General features: G+C 39.6%; 2 pseudogenes; both read left to right on the top strand.

Annotated features, from left to right (window-relative positions):
- Positions 1 to 1,086: 1,086 nt before the first annotated feature.
- Positions 1,087 to 8,299, top strand: LOC149267468 (putative thimet oligopeptidase; annotated as a pseudogene).
- On the top strand, positions 8,267 to 8,904 carry LOC149267467 (putative thimet oligopeptidase pseudogene; annotated as a pseudogene).
- Positions 8,905 to 9,387: the final 483 nt, after the last annotated feature.

Raw genomic sequence — 9,387 nt, 5'->3', positions numbered from 1 at the left:
GAAATATTAATCTAGGAAAGTAGGAAATACTAATCTAAGAAAGCAGGAAATACTAATCTAAGAAAGCAGGAAAGATTAGTCTAGGAAAGCAGGAAAGTCTATGCTACTTTTGCAGAATGGAAATGAAGCAAACTACTTAGCAGAAGGTAAGAGTAGGAAAGTAGAGGAAAAGCAACAGGTGCTAATACTCTGACGCTTCCCCGGCAACGGCGCCAAAAAGATGGTGAGCTCCAGTATTGTAGCAATAATGCTACAACTCCTGGGGCTTCCTGTCTCTCATTTTATCAACCCGGTAGTTCGTACAAACTTGGAAGCGACGGTGTTGTATGCACAAGTACTAGCTCTTGTCGCAGCTGTCACTTGGTCAGCTGGCACAAGTCCGCTAGGGCTCAAGCCAACTTCTATAGGCTCACAGAAGAAGCTTTATCAATGATGGACGAAAGCTAACTCAGAGAAAACTAATCTACTTGGCGAAAATGATCGAAAAGCAAATCAAAGCATGTAAACCTAGGAAACCCTAATTTAACTAGTCTAACCTCTATACTGCAAGGAATGTGAAGGAAACTTCTACCAATGCTGCTGTTACCTCTAATAAGTGGAAATGCATGGATCTAAGCTGTGTGCATCATAAAAGACATGTTTTTGTATTTTCCCTTTAAGTGTGTGGAATGATTGTGATTGTGCGCTAATTAGGGTTTGGTTGTGCAGATGGGATGGAGAAGGAAGGAAAGCGTGGGACAGGTTGGGAAGACTAGGGGAGGTCCCTAAGGATCCTTAGCATCCATCCACAGAGGTTCCTCGTATTCAGATGCTCAGCAACCAAGAGAGTGGCCTCCTACAGGATGGCTGTGGAGGATCCTACAGGATACTCTGTTTTCTACAGGATGTCTACAAATGGCTACAGGATGTCCTACCGTGAGTGGTTGGAGTGATGGAGGAGTAATGGAATGGTAGGGGGAGATGTGCAAGGTGGGGATGAGGTTGGTGATGGATGTAGAAGTGAAGGAATGGGATAGGGAGTGACTGTAGGGAGTAGGTTGGAAGATAGAGGACTAGGTCAACAACGAGGGGCTAGAGAATGGAGCTATGCGAGGAGTGAAAGTCTTTGGGGAAATAGCAGAGCGGAGTAAAGGTCGAGAAGATGTGGTTGCATGCGTGATCAAGGTGGAGGAGAAGGTAATGGGCCGAGAAGGAGAAGTGTAAATGTATCAAATGCTTATGACTGTTATCAAACCGAAAGTGCATTAACCTAACTACCTGTGCTTATAAATTCAATGATCAGCAATCAAAAACGCGAAGGAGAATGTGCATGAAGCTGTGGTAAAGGAGTGAAGTGCATGAGTGGATGACAAGGAAGCATCTAACGTAACAGTGACTGTATTGCAGCAATCATCAAGTGAAGAAATGCGTGTTTTTGGTGGCTAGCTATGGGCTGCACCCCAATCTTCAAGAAAGATGGCAATGAGTCCTAACAGCCTTTTTGTTGGAGCTCCAATGGACTCTATCTATCCTCTGCTACACTAAACGACTGTAAACAAACTCACCATAAGCAAATCCTATCTACTCATGAAAAAGACCAACTCAACAACCTGTAATTCGAATTGCATGTACAAATGAAAAGCTCAAAGTGCTGGAAATGAAATGGGAACAATACTACAGTAGAGGGGATCTATGGCTCTCAGGTTGGGCCCTAACCTGAGAGCTATAGTCTCCTTAAGAAACTCAGAACTAGATCACAAACTGTCTTCTTTATTCATAATCTGATATCATGCCAAATTGGCTTACAAAAAGAGACAAAAACTGAACCATGCTCCAAAATGACAATAGCAATACGAGAGTTTCAACAACCTAACCAAGGCTAAGGCCTCTATACTTATACAAAACGATGCTCCAACAAGTATCCATGATTCTAGGAGCTCGGCTGTTCAATCTATAGTTTAACTGCTGATCCTGTAGGATGATCATAAATGCTGTTTCCTGTAGAGCAGTTTTGAACTGCTGTTCCTGTAGAACAACTGGCCGTGTATTAGGGAGGATGGAGTGGGGCTCGGAGTTCTTGGTGAGGATCACGAGGAATGTCCCCCAAGACCATGGACAACCTCTCCTTACGTCAGCAATGCCAACTCGTTGTCTCCTTGCCACCTTTTCATTGTCTTTTGCTCCCTTTTAATGCCAAAACCTGGAATCACAATGCATTAGCTACATAGATAAAGTGCCTATCCTTTCTCCTACAAACAACATGAATAAACTAAGAAGTGTATGCATAAACAATAAAAATGAATGGTTTGAGCAAGCAAAATAGGCCAAAAATGAGCCCAAATTGTACCAAAATTGGGGCTCATCAGAGATCCCTTCTTGGGGCAATCGCCTTTCTCTAGTCAATGAAGCCCTTCTGATCCCAACTCAGGTTAATTATGTTGGAAAAGCAGCAAATATATATGAAGCTGGTTATCGACTAAGCGGTTTGGCAAACATTACTAGCTGTTCGTGCATTAGTTCTTCCACCGACAGAGGACATAGACACATGGTTGACATTTGTGCCTCTTTGCCGGAAAAGTGGTCGTATTAGTCAAGGTCATTCCACCTTGATCAAACAGTTTGCATCTCAAGAGGAGCAAATGCAAGCTCGGTTGAAAAGACTTCTCGACTCATTTGGGCAAAACAGAGGATGGGAAGCTACGGGTGAATGATAATCCAACCCATACTTATCCTATACTAAAGCATTGCAAGGTTGGAGCAACTAGGAAAGCTGTGGCAGTAGCAAAAGACTAAAGATGCTTGATGGAGAATACAAAGATCCTTGAAGAATTGATCCAATTAAAGCATAAGATGGCACGCTTGCTGGGATATTCTAATTATGCAGAATATGCACTAGAGAATCAGATGGCTAAAACACCTTTTAAGGTTATGGAGTTTCTAGTGGATATATCAGAGAATATATCAAATTCAGCTGCTAAGGAACTGCAAAGACTTAAGGATTTGAAGAGAGAGGAGGAAGGAGAAGTTGTATTGGGAATGGAGGATTTACAATACTATATGCACAAAGCAGAAGAACTAGAGTTTGAAATAGATTATGCGACTGTGAAACAATATTTTCCAGTGGATTCTGTTACATCAGGGATTCTGAAAATTTATGAACAGTTTTTTTTGCCTAAAATTTGAGACAGTACAAGCAATCGAAGTTTGGCATCCTGATGTGTCACTATACTCAGTTTTTGATTCGTCTTGTAATCAGCTTTTGGGTTTCTTCTACCTTGATGTGTATATTAGAGATGGAAAGTTTTCCCATGCATGTGTTATCCTTCTTCAGGATGGCTGCTTGATGCAAAATGGCACTCGCCAGTTACCAGTAGCTACGTTGATTGCAAACTACACAAAGCCTATGGCAGATAATCCTGCAGTTCTGCGATTTGCAGAAGTGGTTACATATTTTCAACATTTTGTCCATGTGGTACATCATATTTGCAACCATGTATCATTAGCAAAATTTTCGGGGATTAGAGTGGAAACTGATTTTGTTGAACTTTCTAGCCAGCCGCTAGAGAATTTGTGTCATGAAAGTGTAATCCTAAAAATGATGAGCGGATTCTATAAGGATATCCATAAACCAGTTCCAGATGAAGTTTGCAGGGCTTTAAAGAAGAAACGAAAATCTTTCTCTGGGCTGAAAACTAAACAAAAGATAGTCTTATGCCTTTTGATCAGATTATTCATACCAATGAAGTGGTGGATACAAAGGCACTTCTTCGAGATCTTTATCCAAAGGATTCCCTTACAGTGTTGACAATTTGGTTTCACAGGTTTTGTAAAAGTTGTTTTGAGCCTGCTTTCCGAAGATATCCACTGGAGGAAACCAGGGCAAAGGATACTTTAGAACAATTGAAAGAATTTTTTCTAAAGAGGGTGGAAAGGATTGTTCTAAAAATAGAGGGCACAGCATGTTATTGAACACATGTTTTTCACCTGTTAGATCTCCAGACGGAAAGAGAGCAAAGGAGCAGAGTGATATCCAAGAATTCAACAAGCATGATAAGGACTTTTTCAATTTACTTGAACAGGTTTTTGGCAATGGTAGTTGTGTCACTTCTGATTCAGATATTAAAAGACATGACAAATCTGGTGCTCCTTTTTCAGGCAATGAAATTGAAGATAAGGTATACAAACAGAGGAAAGTCAAAGACTGTGTTTTTGAAATTACACAGCAGTTTCGTAGCGCGCTACGAAACTGCTGTAGGGGCTATTTTTAATGCAGACAAATAGTTTGATGGAATAATCAGAAATTGGCAAAGAGAACACCTAGGTGACATGAAAGAGATCAAAGGAGGCTGCTACAGCCATTCAAAATATGCCAGGTGTACTTTTAACAAAAGGTGAAATATTTTAACCTAAGTTTAAATTTTTGGTTATAAAGCCACTTTATTCTCGGTGATTAGGGTTTTAAGGGAGCTGCATACGAGAAGTTTTGGTTGGCACACCTGTCCATCAGAGAAGTCTCCAGCATATCAGGAACATGGTGATGCCCTTTATTCTTGGGCTATTAAAGACTTAAAGTTCATGCTGCTGCATATTCGAAGTGATGGGGGACCAGAACCGAAAATTTAGGGATATTCTCAGCCAACACGGAGCAGATCAAAGCCTTCAGTATCCAAAGCCAACATGGGACATTAATTGCTCATCTCATGCCATCTCAGCCAAACGAAGAGGAAGCCAAGTGCCAAAGCTGCAAGGAGGAATCAATTTATGAAGAAGATAGAGTTAGAGTTATAACCAAATTAGAACTCTTTAGAACTTCTGTTAGTGGTTATTGTATTAAATAGTTTGTTAATAGCAGATAGGGGTAATTAGTAGCAGTCATCGAGCTCCCCTCATGCTGGAGGAGGAAGCTCAAAGTAGTTAAAGCTATGTTTCTATATATAGTTGAAACTTTTATGTAATGAGGGTTGGATGTTTTTGGAGAAACAGAGTTTATTTTGGCTTATGTAAAGAACTTGTTTTCAGTAATACAAATGACTGCTTTTTCTTCTCAGGATTCATACATTGTTTCAGATGCTCAAGATATATGTGGTGTTGTTTTATCCTTTATGTTTTACAGCTTTATAGATACACAATCACTCAGAATTCACTCTACTGCTCTGATTTCCTGTGTGTATTTGTAAGTTGAGGTTTATTTGAGAGGTGTCTTGAGTGTTTAAACATTACATGCCCTGACTTCTATGAATGAGTGGTTTTATAGTTTGCTGAAATGATGATTAACTCCATGAGCCCAATGGAAATATTTGTAAGGTCTATCCAGCCAATTTATATGTTAAATTTACTTTGCAAGAGTTAGCCATCTCATCAATATTTAAAATGAATAACCCTTTGAGAGAGCCCTCTCAGGCTAAGGAGGCTAAGCCTTAGTCAAAAGTATGGTTTGAAATAGTTACACAAAGTCTAACTGATTAGCAGCCTTCAGTGCTTGATTTTGAGATAACATTTTGGTGCGTCTGCCGGGAGCCTGAAGAATACTCATTCCCGAAATTTTAAGGTTGAACTTCTGAAGGTAGCAGGAGCTCAAACATCTTTTGAGGCTGCAAAACTACCTTGGCGACTCCACACATCAAATAAGGAATTGGAAGGTGACTCCACTGCTAGAAAATCAGTAGCTTGATGAAGTTTCAAGATGAATTCCACTGCAAGAATGAATGCCAGGTATGCTCCTATGAATCGGTCTCATATCCCTGGTTTTCCAAATCCTATGCCAGAGGTTGATTGGTTAGATGATCTTCCAATATTTAAAGATGAAAAGAAGGACAATGCTGCTCTTCATCTGGTTAAATTCCATATGCATGTATGCAGTCTTAAGGTTCATTTCCCTGAAGATTGTCTCATGAAAATGTTTATGACCACTTTAGAAGGAAAAGCATGGTCTTGGTACAAAAGTCTAGAAAATGGTTCAATATATTCGCTTGCTAGTTTTCATAATGAATTCTGTGAGATGTATAAAGAAGGTTATCCATCCTTATTGCTGCTCAAAGATTGTTGTAGACATTCTTTAAGTCTTATTAAGTATTTAGAGGATGGTTATGATGATGATGAATTCACGGATGAAGAAATTTTAGAGGCTCTTCATAACAATGCATTCCAGCACCAAGGAGAAGATATAACATCCCATGAAACACAGCATGAAGATCAGCAGGGGTTTATTTGTGAAACCCATGTTTCATCCTTTGATATTGATGTAGAGATACAGCAGATTTGTCAGGCTTCAGATCATCATGAGTATGAAATCGATTGCAAACAGCAAGAAGAAGTACTGGAAGATAGTTTTTACGACCCTCAGGCAGAGGAAAAGCTTGTTCAATTTTGTAATTCCTTGCAGCAACTTACTTCAAATAATAATCATAATAGTGAGGAAAATTACATTGTTTGTGAGCATCATTCAGAAAGGCAGTTGGATAGTATATCAAATAAATTTGGTGTGGCTGAGGATAAGTTGTTTGAAGATATAGAATGTTATGAGAATCAGCAAACTAACCATGTGTTTTTTGACCCTATAGCTGAATACATGGAAAAGATTTACTGTTCAGGATTCCAGTTATATTTTCATGTTGAAGAATAGTTACACCTCATGCTGCCTTGGCTACTTCAGTATCTGATTTATTTTTGTTTCAAGCACAGCCAAAGGACTCAAATGTCAGATAAGATAAATGATTGGCTACATTGGAAATATCATGTTGCTTGAGCTACAAGTGGAGCTTGCAGCTGATAGGGTAGGTAGGTAAGATAAATGCAAATAAGCTCAAGGTTGACTGAGCAATTTTTTTTTTAGTAGTGGTAGATATAGACTTCTATCTTCTACAGTGATCATCAAGCTTAAGCCCGAGGTGAAGGCCCAAGGAACTTAAAGAAGATGTTTGTCAAATAAATTTTTATTTGTCATAAATGGATAAGGCACTGGAACTGCAGGTTCTTAGTGTACCACAAGGGCACACTATCCCAAGTGGAGCCACTGTTATCACTGAAAATTCTGATGACAAAATAGCTCACACTAGCTTGAGGACAAAGTGTTTTGCAGCACATAAATCCTTTTGGCACTTTCGCAGTGCAGCATGTTTTAGGTGATTTCGTAGCGCATAATTCATATTTTGCACTGGCTGCGCTACGAAATTGGGGATTTGTTCGAATCCATAGTCATTCTTTCCCAGCTGTCATGTTTATCAAAATCCATTGGGTTTGCATCAACAGTTGTCAGTTTATAAGGTTTTTTAGTACCCCAGCAGATGGTGTTTCATTGGGTTTATCTGGAGCATTCTTTCCTTGGAAGAAGCCTTCTGTGGTAATCAGTGGATAAACAAGGGATCAGACTGTGGATATCACATCATTTATTTTGGCACTGTTGCAAGTGCAAGGGAAGCTCTCATGTCAGAGGTTAGAACAGGGGTTCCTTTAAAGGTTTCCTGCAAAGACTTGCATGTGAAGAAAAGAATTGGAAGTGGAAGCTTTGGTGAAGTCAAAGAGATTATCTGGATGGGAGAGAATTTTGCAATGATGCATATGTTTACCAATATGGAAATATTTCTTCATGAGGTCTCTGTAATGTCTAAGCTTCTGCACCCAAATCTTTTGCAGGCATTAAGCTCGTTCATAGATAAAGACAGAAGTAAGTGCTGTCTGGTGACAGAATTGATGCATAAGGATCTTCGTAGCTTCATCAACGAATGGATGCAAAGCTAAACATCACCGGATGGGTTGGTGAACAAATGGATGGTCTCTACTATTCGGAGTTTCCACGAAACCTTGAAAAACAAGTAGAAGAAGACTGGTTGACAGTTGTAGGTTTACTTAAGGAAATACGGAGTAGCATATTTTCAAGGAAACAGGTACTGATGAACTTGACAGCTGATGAAAAGAATCTTGCAAATGCTGAGCAACACAGATTTGCTCAATGCTCTCCCTGAGACTAATACCATGGAGATCCCTTCCTGGGGCAATCGCCTTTCTCCAGTCAATGAAGCCCTTCTGATCCCAACTCAGGTTAATTATGTTGGAAAAGCAGCAAATATATATGAAGCTGGTTATCGACTAAGTGGTTTGGCAAACATTACTAGCTGTTCGTGCATTAGTTCTTCCACCGACAGAGGACATAGACACATGGTTGACATTTGTGCCTCTTTTCCGGAAAAGTGGTCGTATTAGTCAAGGTCATTCCACCTTGATCAAACAGTTGGCATCTCAAGAGGAGCAAATGCAAGCTCGGTTGAAAAGACTTCTCGACTCATTTGGGCAAAACAGAGGATGGGAAGCTATGGGTGAATGATAAGCCAACCCATACTTATCCTATACTAAAGCATTGCAAGGTTGGAGCAACTAGGAAAGCTGTGGCAGTAGCAAAAGACTAAAGATGCTTGACGGAGAATACAAAGATCCTTGAAGAATTGATCCAATTAAAGCATAAGATGGCACGCTTGCTAGGATATTCTAATTATGCAGAATATGCACTAGAGAATCAGATGGCTAAAACACCTTTTAAGGTTATGGAGTTTCTAGTGGATATATCAGAGAATATATCAAATTCAGCTGCTAAGGAACTGCAAAGACTTAAGGATTTGAAGAGAGAGGAGGAAGGAGAAGCTGTATTGGGAATGGAGGATTTACAATACTATATGCACAAAGCAGAAGAACTAGAGTTTGAAATAGATTATGCGACTGTGAAACAATATTTTCCAGTGGATTCTGTTACATCAGGGATTCTGAAAATTTATGAACAGTTTTTTTTGCCTAAAATTTGAGACAGTACAAGCAATCGAAGTTTGGCATCCTGATGTGTCACTATACTCAGTTTTTGATTCGTCTTGTAATCAGCTTTTGGGTTTCTTCTACCTTGATGTGTATATTAGAGATGGAAAGTTTTCCCATGCATGTGTTATCCTTCTTTAGGATGGCTGCTTGATGCAAAATGGCACTCGCCAGTTACCAGTAGCTACGTTGATTGCAAATTACACAAAGCCTACGGCAGATAATCCTGCAGTTCTGCGATTTGCAGAAGTGGTTACATATTTTCAACATTTTGTCCATGTGGTACATCATATTTGCAACCATGTATCATTAGCAAAATTTTCGGGGATTAGAGTGGAAACTGATTTTGTTGAACTTTCTAGCCAGCCGCTAGAGAATTTGTGTCATGAAAGTGTAATCCTAAAAATGATGAGCGGATTCTATAAGGATATCCATAAACCAGTTCCAGATGAAGTTTGCAGGGCTTTAAAGAAGAAACGAAAATCTTTCTCTGGGCTAAAAACTAAACAAAAGATAGTCTTATGCCTTTTGATCAGATTATTCATACCAATGAAGTGGTGGATACAAAGGCACTTCTTCGAGATCTTTATCCAAAGGATAGCCCTTACA

This window comes from Pinus tabuliformis, chromosome 6 (assembly GCF_031772625.1).
Source record: "Pinus tabuliformis cultivar Carrire ecotype Pingquan chromosome 6, CPIR1, whole genome shotgun sequence".
NCBI lineage: Eukaryota > Viridiplantae > Streptophyta > Pinopsida > Pinales > Pinaceae > Pinus > Pinus tabuliformis.
This window is presented reverse-complemented; position numbering and strand designations above follow the sequence as displayed.